Source organism: Mustela nivalis (genome assembly GCF_964662115.1).
Source record: "Mustela nivalis genome assembly, chromosome: 20".
Lineage (NCBI taxonomy): Eukaryota > Metazoa > Chordata > Mammalia > Carnivora > Mustelidae > Mustela > Mustela nivalis.
The window spans coordinates 18,581,064-18,594,863 of NC_139039.1; the positions used below are offsets into that span (position 1 = coordinate 18,581,064).

Consider the following 13,800-nt stretch of genomic DNA (forward strand, 5'->3'; position numbering starts at 1 on the left):
GGTGAAGAGCACAGATTCTCAGCCCAAGTGTCTTCGAATCCTGGCTCCCCCATGTGCTACTTGTGTGACCTTGGACAAGTTACTTAAACCTTTGTGCCTTGGTTTCCTCATTTGTAAAAGGGAGATGAGAACAGTATCTGCTCATAAGGCTGTTGTGGCTGAATGGGTTTCTGTATTTCCCATGTCTGATACATAAGCGTGCCACATGTGAGACCCATTGTTATGGCTACTACAGTCCCTTCTCTGATGATGTGAGCACAGGGCTTTTTAAATGCCTGACTGGAAAGACAGTAAAAGGGATAGAAGGAGGAAAGAATAGGTTTGTATTTCAAAATATTTCATTTTACCACTGGGGTAATTATCAAATCAGCCAAATAATCCCATACTTGGTTTTTTTTTTAAAGATTTTATTTATTTATTTGACAGAGAGAGAGAGAGATCACAAGTAGGCAGAGAGGCAGGCAGAGAGAGGGGGAAGCAGGCTCACCGCTGAGCAGAGAGCCAGATGTGGGGCTCGATCCCAGGACCCTGAGATCATGACCTGAGCCGAAGGCAGAGGCTTAACCCACTGAGCCACCCAGGCGCCCCATACTTTTGTTTTTGACATTTAATGCCAGCAGCTTGAATTCTCTACAATTATGAATGTATAATTTCCTCTCCTGTGTGTGTAAATCACTTTGTCAGGGAGGAAGACTTTTCCTTTCAACTCTTCTATGTTCTTTGACTATTCTAATAATTAAATTAACATACGACAGAATAGCAGGAGAGAAACAAACTTTGTATGTATAAGAACCCCAAAGACAGAGACCCGAAAGGCAGACAGGCAGTTGATAGCAGATGGTGGTTTCTTGCTTCAAAAGGAGAGGAAGAAAAGCCACTGGAAGATGAAGAGGGCAAAAGTTTGATAAAGAAATGTTTGCCATGGGCGCCTGGGTGGCTCAGTGGGTTAAGCCGCTGCCTTCGGCTCAGGTCATGATCTCAGGGTCCTGGGATCGAGTCCCGCATCGGGCTCTCTGCTCAGCAGGGAGCCTGCTTCCCTCTCTCTCTCTCTTTGCCTGCCTCTCCATCTACTTGTGATTTCTCTCTGTCAAATAAATAAATAAAATCTTAAAAAAAAAAAAAAGAAATGTTTGCCATGCCATGTAGATATGTCTTTCTTTTCTTTCTTCTCCTTTTCTTTTCTTTTTTTTTTTTAAAGATTTTATTTATTTATTTGAGAGAGAGAGAGAGCACATGCACAACCCAGGTGGGTGGGGGAGGGGAAGAGGGAGAGGGAGAAGCAGATACTCCCACTGAGCAGGGAGCATAACGTGAGACAGGCAGATGCTTAGCCAACTGAGCTGCCCAGGAGCCCCCAGTTATGTCTTTTTGACAAAAAGTTCTCTTTGGTATTAAGTCTCTCCTGGTACAGACCCTCTTTTTAAATTCTTTTAAGCAGTTAAAGGGACGGTGAATAGTTCTTCTTGAGTCTTTTGAGCCTTGATTGTCTTCAGCTCAATATAAGCCACATCTCTAAATGGCTTCCCCCTTAACTTTAACCTGTTTTTCTTTCCAGTTAATCATCAGGATTAGCTTTTTCTTCATAAACTTACAATTTCTGAGTGAGTGGAAGGAAAATGTTTAATGGGAAGGTCAAACACTGGCAATATTTGAGTTCAGAAAACAACAAACAACAGAAAGAAAACACAACTTCCATATTTTACTGGAATCTGAGTTAATAAATAAGGATCACAGAACGAATAGCAAACAAAAGCTTCCGTTACATCAGAACAAAAAAAGAAGTGATAAACCTGGATTTCCAGTCTGAAACTATTACTCAACCAGTGGAACTAACAAGTTGAGTGTTACACATTCGAAAATCCTCTAGAGTTTAAAACAACAGGAACAACTCGTTCGGGGTGTAATTGATGCATACACATAAATTTTGTAATTTTGCACCTCAGGGAATTTTTGTTTTTCTTAAAGATTAACTAAACTGGCCATTTCATCTTGGCAATTATTAGCTTGCCACATTTTTTATAACTAAAAATATTTGGCTTTTCTCCATATTATAGTAGAAATGACATTTTAACCCATATCTTTATAGGTACAACTTTATTATCATTAGTACTATAAAGCAAATCTTCAACTGAACTTTGGTTTACTTAGTCTTCAAGTGAGCATTACCAAGTTCAAGTACAAAAATTCTCCAGATAAGCACAAATATAAGAGTTTTAAAAAATCAGAGATGTATTTTCATGAAGATACATTATTAGATCTTTCATGAAAATTCATACAAATAGGAGGGAAAAAAGGAAAATATTCGGTACTGTGTCATTGAATCTCTGTTTTTAGCTTTCTTTCCAGTTAAACTGATTTCCTCATTTATTTGTTTCTGGATTAAAGCCAGAATCAACATTGTCTCTATTTCTAATCAAATAAGAGAGAAGTAATTACAAATTCTGAATGCAGTTAGAGGATCCTGGGAGGCAGAGTGACAACACCTAGACTGAGCTGTGTCTCTTACTCATTTTTCACTTCAGCAAGGTATTTAACATCTCTGTACTTTTGATATAATTGTAATAATGCTAATTGATTATGCATGATATTAAGCATAACTCAGGAAACAATCATAGGCTTTTAGGAAAAGTCGGTTGAACTTGGGAGAAAACCACCTCTGTAACTTAGAAAGTAAACTTAGAATTATATCTCCTTTCTGCTCCTAGCACATTTTGAATGAATTAGATGAGAATTTGATGTAAATAATAGGATTTGCAGTTTTAATATGCAAGATATTAAAAAAAATGGAAAATGTTAAAATTTCCATTCCAGAAGTAAAATCTTCAGAAATGCTTTTATTTTTTTTTTCTATCTTTTGGGAATCAAACTTATTTAGCTTTTTAGGCTTTCACTGAGTGTAAATGCTTAAAATAAATAACAAAGATACTGTTATATTCCATTTTCAGAAAAATGATAAAAAATTTGGAAGAAAATGCCTAAAAAGAGTCTCTAAATCTGTGCTTATGGGTAAATTTTTAAGTAACTGTCTTACATTAAGGGTGTAGTCCATTTGTAAATGCTAACTTACTAAACATGGTTCTTTCAATAGCTCTTTCTCCTTATTTCTTTTATCTTGCATCCTTTCATGATAGCTTGCTTAAAACACCATTTTTAAAATTTTTTACATTAGTATATATTTTTGTTTTGTAATTGTTTTTAAAAGCTATATATTAGATATACAACTTTCCAGTTTAAAACAATATTTTTGCCTTTACGTTTACTCCTCTATCAAGAAAATTTAAAAAATTTTACTGAGGAGGAAATTGGATTTTAGAGACTTAGAATAATTTATATCAAATAATACAGTACTCAAAAAAGAGCCATTTGAAAACTATTTTAGTTTTATAAAAATTCAAAGTTTTGAAACAGCCTAAAGCAAAAACATTATAAAAGAAATACAACTGTGTAGTGAGGAATTAAATAATCTGATACCACTTTATCATGAACCAGATTTACAAAATAACAAGATTTACTATGATGAATGACAGAGACCAGACTTTCAAAGCACTTGAAATACCTAATATCTAAGCATTTCTTCAACATTGTAGAAGATGTTTACAATTATGATTACAATGGGTGGGGGCTTGCCTGGGGGTTTTAGACCATCAATTCACCTCAGGTCATGATCTCAGGGTCCTGGGATGGAGGCCTATGTCAGGCTCTGGGCTCAGCATGGGGTCTGCTTAAGACTCTCTCTTTCTCCCCCCAGCTGCCCTACCCTGCCTCACGCATGTGTGCACACTCTCTCCCTCTCTCTCTCTCTCAAATACATAAATAAATCTTTAAAAAAAAAGGCGGGGGGCACTGAAGAATTTTCAATAACTTGAAATATTCTCAGGAATTATTCTAAAGATTATCAAATTAATATGATGACTTTAAAATATATATTATATATAATATATATTTGTATATTTATTTATATGTATTATATATTATATATAATATTAATTTATTTATATGTATTATATATTATATATAATATATTTATATATTATAAATATATATAGTTATATATATTTATAATGACAGATTGAAAGGCCTTATTATTGAAGGAGTTGCCAGACTAGAGGTTTTGTCCTTTCTCTGGGAAAGATCAGATTTGATGATTTTAATGGAGATGAAATGGAAATTTCAGGACACCAAGAGACAGAGCCTGCCAAAATGTTTTACTGGACCTTTATTTTCTACCAAGTCTCATGTGTAGCACTATGTATACGTGTTATACAATCTTCTAGCATCTCCCAGAGCTCTTTCAACATATACTGTCTCTTATACAAGAGCCAAAAGCAGACACAGATATAAGACCATAATTTGTTTTGAAGCTCTTTAAGTTTTTAAGCTAATTTATTCATTTTTTTTCTTTTTTAAAAAATTTTATTTTATTTATTTTTGTTTGTTTGTTTAAAGATTTTATTTATTTATTTGATAAAGAAAGAGATCACAAGTAGGCAGAGAGGCAGGCAGAGAGAAAGAGGGAAGCAGATGCGGGGCTCAATTCCAGGACCCCGAGACCACGACCTGAGTGGAAGGCAGAGACCCAGCCCACTGAACCACCCAGGTGCCCCTATTTTATTTTTTTCAGTGTTCCAAGATGCATTGTTTATGCACCATACCCAGTGCTCCATGCAATATGTGTCTTCCTTAATACCCACTACCAGGCCCTCCCAACCCCTACCCCTTCCCCTCCAAAACCCTCAGTTTGTTTCTCAGAGTCCACAGTCTGTCATGGTTTGTCTCCCACTCCGATTTCCCCCAACTCACTTCTCCTCTCCTTCACCCAATGTTCTCTGTGTTATTCCTTATGCTCCACAAGTAAGTGAAACCATATGATAATTGACTCTGCTTGACTTATTTCACATTTATTCATTTCTGAAATAAAGTACTTGACCCCACAAATACACAAGGGAACTTGATGAACCAAAGAAAATATATTAAATTCAGCAGATAGCATAAACGCAAAGTCTGGAAGGCACAAAAATTTCATAACTTTGAATTATGGACTCCTCAGTATTTTATCTGATAGCTGGTAGTGGATTAAAACAATGAAGATCTGATTACTATCACATAAGAAAAATGAGACGTTATTTTCACCACTGGAAAGAAAAAGAAAAAGTCGCCATCAATAATCCAGGAAAATATATTGGTTTCTTTTCAGTCAGGAGAACAATCTGAATCAGAGTCACAAATAAATGGTATCACATCATACGGTTCTACTCATCTCCCCGGTTAATATAAATATATTTAGTGAAAGTTTATTTTCTTCCTTTAGCTAAATAATTTACCCTTTCTGAGGCTTATTTTCTTGAGTGATGATGATGTTTGAATGACCTCACTTCCTTTTATTATAGTTTGACCCCATGTATTAACCTCATAAGAGAATGCTTTCTACTTCCAAAATCTCTCTATGTGTTTTTTAAAAATATTTTTATTTTCCATCTTTATTTTCTTTTGCTTGCTTATAATAAACAATTATTCTTATTTCTTATTTCCTGTAACATTGGAAAACTTCACTTGAGTGGTACCTTTTACTTTTTAATTACTTGAACTTTATGACTGATTTAAAAATTAAATGATAAATAACCATAAAAGTACAAATGGTATTTTTAAAAAAATAACAGCAGAGCTGTTGTAATTCTGCTTGGGAAATATATTTATTACCAAATGAAAAGTATGAGTCAAACTAATAATTTATTATGATAGGTATGATAATAGCTTTAGCCCATTAAGATGGCCTAATTTTAATAATATTAGGTTTTTAAAAAATAAATAAATAATATTAGGTTTTAAGTTTAAAGTATTCTAGTTATTTATTTTCTCTTGGGATTTTATAAATTCAAATATCTCTTCAAAACTGAGATAAGCTGCACACACCACAATGTCATATGTGCAAATCAATAAAAACTTTACAAAAGGCACAGTTTGTGAAATATTCTCAGTCACTGCTGAAGGAGGGGAGATGATGGAGAGAATCTGATAGAGACATCTAATAAATTCAGCAGACAAAAAGAATTTGGTCTCAGGCACCTGGTTGGCTCAGTTGGTTAAGCATCTCCCTTTGGCTCAGGTCATGATCCTACATCGGGCTCCCTGCTCCTCTGCCACTCCCCCTGCTTGTGCTCTCTGTTGCTCTCTTTTTCTCAAATAAATGAAGATCTTTAAAAAAAAAATTTGTTTCTAGTAAACAACTGTAAAATTATAATAGCAGATGCTGAGAACTTCTAAAATTCTAACTTCAATTCATAAATTTTCTTCTCTTCAACTCACCAAATATTTTGTTGAGTACCTGAACCAAGGTGAATTGCACCCCTAGAAAGTGATACATCCAATGCTTATTCCCATTACCTGTGAATGTAACTTTATTTGGAAATAGCGTCCTTGTAGATGGAATCAAGTTAAGGTAAGGTCATATTGAATTAGGACAAACCCTAACCCAGTGGTCTGGTGTCCTAGTATGAAGAGGGAAATTTAGAGGGACACGCAGAGGCGAGATAGCCATATTGTTCACATGGCAAACAGAGAGTAGAGTGTTGCTGCCACACACACCAAGGGATGCCAACAATGTCTGGCAGCCACCAGATGCTAGAAGAGGCAAGGAAGCATTCTTTCATAGAGGCTTGCAGAGGGAGCATGGCCACAGTGACTCCTGAATTTCACACTCCTATCCCCCAGACATGTGACAGAATCAACTTCTGTTGCTTTAAGGCACCCGCTGTGTGGTAATTTGCTACAGCAGCCCTTCAAAACTGAAATGGTACCTACCTACCTACCAAGCAGCGGGATACGGCAGAAACAAAAAGAATCAAGTCCTTCATTTCATGGCACTTATGTAACATAAACATATATATAATATTTCTTTATATTTGAATATATTTTTCAATTTCCTTAATGATGAGGTGTTCCTTTCTTTACATATTAGGTTGAACTGGAAAAAATAGTATACATTTGGATGTTTTTGACCTTCCAAAATGGCAATTTCATATACTTCAAATTAATACACATAATACATCTCTAGGCATTTGATTACTCCAGGTACTTTGTATGAGAGGAAACATACAACATTTGTCCTTTTGTGTCTGGCTTGTTTCACCTGGCATAAAGTCTTCAAGGTTAATATTTCATTGTGTGTATATATCTCATTCTGATCATCCATTCATCTGTGGATGGACATTTGGATTGTTGTCCACACACTTTTTGTCTGTCGTGAATAATGCTGCTATAAACATTGATGTACAAATAATGGTTCATATCCCAATTTTCAATTGTATCTGTTTTCTATGTATGGAGTGTTATTTATTTTTCTTTTTACAATGAGAATTTTAAAAAATATATTTATTTATGTAAGTAATCTCTGCACCTAACGTGGAACTCAAACTCATGACCCTGAAGTCAGGCGTCCTATACTCTTCCAAATGAGCCAGCCAGGCAACCCTAAGATTAGAATTTTTACATTATTATTTTTTTAATAAGTAGTAGAAATTTATTTCTCACAGTTGTAGGGGTGGAAAGTCAAGATCAGGGTACCAGTATGATTGGGTTCTGGTAAGAACCTTCTCCCAGGTTGCACACAGCCATTTTCTCCCCTTATATTTTTAAAAATATTTTAAATTTTGACATACTATCTGTTGGCTAAATGAACATAATTAAATCTTAATTTTATCACAATCTTATTTAGTACTGAAAAATATGTTAACTGAGAGAATTAGGAATAATATTAAAGTCTAAGGACAGTTACCTCTCTATTTTGCAAAAAGGTAACTCAGAAGATAAGCATTGTAGCAGAAAACACTGCCCTTGAAGTATTTATGATTCAAGTATGGAAATATTACATGTATTTTATAAACAACTAAGACAAGCTCAAGTCTTGCATGGAGAGCCTTTCCTTTTTGATGATCTTTAGAGAGACCACTCACCATCTCAGCTTTTCTTAAGAAAGATCAGTCTTGTTTCCAATGAAATATTATACTATTAATATTCTAATATATATAATATTTATTAATACTTTTATTAATAAATTTGCCTTATAGAACACATAATAAATTAGTGTATAGTGTTTTGTTTAATGGTATAATTATTTATTAATACTTATTAATAATTAATTGATTGATAATTATTGAAATTTAATACAGACAACAGTAGATACATTGACAACCTATATTGTTTTCCCAAGTGATTTATGGAGTATAGTCATTGAAAATAATTTGATTATTTTTTTCATCCTATTTTTTTCCATCTTTTATTTTGATGGGTGAAAGGAAGAAACATGTTTTAGGGACAGTGGTATTTTATAGGGCCTTAATTGCATATAATTAACATTTAAATGAACAAGAGTATACCACTGGCATAGCTAAAGCTATAAGAAAGTAAATCTTACTATAACAGTGTTGGACTGCTCTGCCTAATTTGAAAGGTAGAAAGGTCTCCATACCTAAATATATACAATATATCTGAAGTAAATTGTTAAAATTGTAGTAAGATTTTATGCTTCTGTTGGCTTTTTTTTTCCCCCACAAACAGACTGTTGACAGATAGACCAATGGTAATGACAGATCCCTCCAAGAACTCCCAGACAAAAGAAACATGAGACTACCCTCATGATGGGAAAAAAAATGTGTTTGTTTATAACATCAGATGCCCTTGGTTAGGGTATTTATTTTATCTGAATTTTGCTAAATTTGCAAATATCTCAATATCTGCAATGCAAAGTTGAGGACAGTGCTGTATTGTAAATAAGGCTCTTTAGTGTAGTTGGTGTTGGCATCCGGAAGGAGATGATTTTGTCTTTCATGACAAATGGAAAAGCCATCTAGAAAAGTTTTAAAAATATAATTCCAAGATTATCTTATCAGTTGGAAAATATTAATTGATAACAAACTTATTCATCTCCCCAATTGCTCATAATTCTGTTCCTTGGCAATTCTTTTCTCACTTCTCTCCCCTCTAAAAGCTCTGGGGGGGCCGGAGCGGGGGGGTGACTTTTTTTTTTTTTACATTGGAAGCCATTTTAATGCCATAATTAAATCTAATTTCCTGTATATTTTAATCTAAGCTAATATTTTATTGAGAGAGAGAGAAAGAGCATGTGTGCACGCATGAGTGGGGGTGGGGGGGAGGGACAGAGAGAGAGAATCTTGACACCCACTACAGAGCTGACATGGGCTCAATATCACCACCCCGAAACCCCGATTTGGGTCAGGTCCTGACCTGACCCCAAATCAAGAGTGGAACCCTTAACTGACTGAGCCACCCAGGTGCCCCAATACAAACTAATATTTTAAATGTAATTCAATATATTTAATATAAGTTATATATAAAAGCTTTTAGTGTACATAGCACCTGACATTAAACAGGTACCCCACAAATGTTTGGATTTTAAATGGTTGCTAAGATCACAGAGTAAAATATCAGTTCTCCTAAATTAAGTTACTATAAAATATATCATACGAATGAATAAAAGGAATGACTCACTGAAAAAACTGGATCTCCAAATGCTTAGGAGAGCTTTTCTGCAATGAATGATTGCATGTGTTCTTGTATTTTGTCTGACTTCTTTGCACACTTAGCAGTGTGATTTATACAGCACTCCACTTCTTTCTGTATATTTTGGTTATTTTGGTTATGTTAGATAGAAGGATTAAGTTATAACAGCTAAATTATACATCTTCATGGAAAATTGATTGCTATTGTTTCTCTCTCTCAAATTAAAAAAAGGAGAGAGGGAAAAATGAGTGGGGGCGGGGTAGTAGAGAGGATAGAGAGAGACAGAATTTTAAGCAGGCTCCTCACTCTGTGCAGAGCTCGATGTAGGACATGGATATCATGACCTTGAGATCATGACTGGAGCCAAAATAAGGAGCTGGACGCTTCACCGACTGAACCCCACCCCCCCAGGGACCCCTTTAAGTGTTTCTTTTTAGACTGTGATGTAAATGCAGATACAGAAAGAAACTTAATATATACCTCCCTTCAGGGAGAACTCCTTTGAAAGAAATAGGCAAAATTTAAGCCTCTGCCTCTCTGGTGTGCATGAATGAGGCTTGCCAACCCGTGGGCTTCTCTGGAGAATGATCAGGCAAGGGCAAGGCGCTTCTGTTGGAAAATCACCCAATGTTAGCCTCTGATGATCTTTCCCGTGAGCCTATTCATTCCTCCAGAGAGGAACCCCCATGCTCTCTGGCCTGGAAAGTGGCGGGAGGAATAGAGAGTGGGCTGCCTGGCTGCCAGGAGAGAAGTATCCTGGTGGGGTGTGTGTGTGTGTGTAGGTCGGGGGCTATTTCAACCTGTAGAACAAAGTACTCTCCCCTGATCTCCCTCGTGCCTGTGGTTATGCTACCCAGAGCCTCTCTGGTTCAACCTTAGTGCAAAGTAAAACTTGTTGTCTGATGGGGTGAGAGAAACAGTATTCATGGGCTACTCAAGGTTTTGGTGAGAATCTGAGGGTCAACCTGTCTCCTCCAACCCTGCCTTTGAAGCAAACTGATGTCTTTAGCCCTGAACCTGGCTGGGGAATCGCAGGGCAAGTTATCCTGCTTCTTGTGATGGTCCCTTCTGCTGCTGCTTGTCCCCCAGTGTTAGCAGCTTTGTCACGTGCTTTTGACATCCACAGATGTGCTGACATCACATGCCTGGAGTTTCCTCTGCTCCCTTTCTCTATGATCTTGTCTGTTCATATCTTCTCCATTGTGAGAAAGAGTAAATAAATTCATGTGTTCAATCCAACCAAAAGTCTCTACGCTCTTCCTAAGGCTTACTTTCACAAATGCACAACCCATTGTTTTCCCCCTGACCAGGATAAACATAGAGAAGGAAGGAGGAAGTATTGTCACTGCAAACAGACCAGTTTTATGGAAAGGAAAGGACATTTCCCCCTCTGAGAAGGATTTTTCCTTCCTGGAGAAAATTTTCTGCAAAGGCAACTAAACTTTTATCTGGTTCATTGTATTAAGTTACATGCTAGGGATATAACAATGAGCAAGGTGGGGACTTTGCCTTCAAAATTCTTATACTCTCTTTTTTTTTTAAAGATTTTATTTATTTATTTGTCAGAGAGAGAGAGAGGAGTGAGAGTGAGCACAAGCAGACAGAGTGGTAGGCAGAGGCAGAGGGAGAAGCAGGCTCCCGGCTGAGCAAAGAGCCCGATGCGGGACTCGATCCCAGGATGCTGGGATCATGACCTGAGCCGAAGGCAGCCGCTTAACCAGCTGAGCCACCCAGGCGTCCTAACTCTTTTTTTTTTTTTTTTTTAAGATTTTATTTATTTATTTATTTATTTGACACAGAGAGAGACACAGTGTGAGAGGTGAACACAGGCAGGAGAAGTGGGAGAGGGAGAAGCAGGCATTCTGCTGAGCTGGGAGCCCTAGGCCCGCTGCAATCCCAGGACTCTGGAATCATGACCTGAGCCAAGGGCAGACCCTTAACAACTGAGCCACCCAGGCGCCTCCAAAAATCTAATTCTAAGCATTTAAAAACATGCAAAAAACTGACCACATGAGAATTCCATCACCTGGCCCAGTGCCTGGAGCAGAGCAGGCATGCAAACAATGTTTATCGAGTGGATAGCTGCTATTTTGGTCTGTAAATATAGCATGGGTCACAGTGGCGGAAGTAATTAATTTTGTCTTGAGGGGTGGTCTGGTAATGTTCGGTTTCTCTATTTAATTACATATGGTTTCACGTAGACTTCATTTGTATTATCCTTAATTTCCATTTTAATAGTTATTTTCATTCCTTGCTTGAAACATGGCCCTCCAAGGCTGCCATGTTTAGTCTTCCACAGGGTGTAGCGCAGGGCGGAGCCCAGAGCTGATAATCAGTAAAAGCTTGTGAATACTGCCATTCCTTCAGATTGCCCCTGCTACGGACAGCTGTCTCCTCTCCTGTCAGATTCACCTGATGTTCCTTTGGAGAAGTGCATGTCTGAGGAACAAATGAGTCACAGCCTCGCTCAGGAGCAAGATGTTCACCGCAGAAGAGCACACAGGAAGGCCCCCATTCGCCCATGCAGCCTGTTTTCCTGTGTGTTGCAGGCATATGTGGATCACAAGGCAGGTCCTGTGGAGTTCAGGCTGAGGGCATGGGGCCGTCAGGGTAGAACGCGTTCAGCCCGATTGCTGGGTCTTCCATAAACTGGTTGTGTGATCTTAGAAAAGTGACTTAACCTCTCTGATCTTTTCATTTGTATGATGAGGTTAATAGTACTTGCCTTAGAGAGTTATTTAAGAATTAAAGTAGATGTATATATACACAGCACAGTTGTAGACTTAGAGTAAAAAAAAAAAGCCAGAAGTAAAAGTATACAGTTAAATCTAGCAGACTATTACTCTCTGTAATGCATGAATTTCACATACTCTAAAAATTCACATTCTAATTTACTTCCCAAGTGCTTCCCAAGGTGGCCATGTTAATTGTCTTTCCCATTCTTTAACTGTTTTTGTTGGCCTCAGAAGGACTGAGAACTACTTTGTTATAATAGACTTAAAGTTTTTTATATATTAAGTTCATAAATCATTGTTTCTCCAACTTTGCTAAACATTGGAATCAACAGTGTTTTAAAAATTCCATGCACCTGTCACCTTTAGACATTTGATTGAATTCCTGGGCATGGAGATTTTTTTCAAGCTCCCCAAGTGATCCTAGTGGGCAGTAACGTTAGGCATCACCTTTATAATTACATAAAAATTGAGAAAGAAATACATGAAAAGACCTAGTGGTCATAGGTTCTATAGGATAAAAATAGGCTAACAAATAATTCAGTTGATTCCAGTTCTTTTCTGGAAACCATAGGTATAAAATCTGTTTGAAGATTATGCAAACATTTCTGCCCTTCTAGGCTCCTTAGCTTCTAAATTTTATGAAAAATCACTGTCAGCACACATAACTTATTTTGAGGATGAACAAAATTTTTCATCAATACTCATGACTTCAAAAGTGATTGTATTGTATTGTATTGTATTGTATTTTTGAGAGAGAGAGCATACACATGAGGAGGGTGGGGGAGTGTTCAGTGGGGAGAGAGGATCTCAAGAATGTTCCATGCTCAGCACAGAACCCAACGTGGGGCTTGATCTCATGACCCTGAGATTGTGGCCTGAGCCTGAATCAAGAGATGGACTCTTTAACAACTGAGCCACACAGGTGCCCCTCAAGAGGGATTTAAAAAAAATATATATCAGGAAGTGGTAAAGTGAGGTTTCCTCTACAACTTTAAACAGAGCTTAAAGATTTATATCCCCTTGGTAGCTTGACTATCCATTAAAACATCAAGAAAAACAATGCATATCACCCCCTCTAGTTGTCATTTTTCCCTCTTCTTTTAAAAATAAAAGCAGGGGCACCTGGGTGGCTCAGTGGGTTAAGCCTCTGCCTTCGGCTCAGGTCATGATCCCAGGGTCCTTGGATCGAGCCCCACATCGGGCTCTCTGCTCAGCGGGAAGCCTGCTTCCCTCTCTCTCTCTCTCTGTGCCTGCCTCTCTGACTACTTGTGATCTCTGTCAAATAAATAAATAAAAATCTTTATTAAAAAAATAAAAATAGGGGCACCTGGGTGGCTCAGTGGGTTAAAGCCTCTGCCTTCAGCTCAGGTCATGATCCCAGGGTCCTGGGATTGATCCCCACATTGGGCTCTCTGCTTAGCAGGGAGCCTGCTTCCTCCTCTCTCTCTCTGCCTGCTTCTCTGCCTACTTGTGATCTCTGTCTGTCAAATAAATAAATAAAATCTTTAAAAAAAAATAAATAAAAATAAATAAATAAAAATAAAAGCAG

General features: G+C 37.1%; 1 protein-coding gene across 1 annotated transcript in view; it reads left to right on the forward strand.

Annotated features, from left to right (window-relative positions):
• The first annotated feature begins 2,443 nt into the window (after positions 1-2,443).
• The window catches only part of FGL1 (fibrinogen like 1), a 30,046-nt gene continuing 18,689 nt past the window's right edge, over positions 2,444-13,800 (forward strand). The window contains exon 1 of the mRNA XM_082715268.1: positions 2,444-2,526. The gene's annotated coding sequence lies outside the window, so the exon portion shown is untranslated. The remainder of the gene's footprint in view (positions 2,527-13,800) is intronic.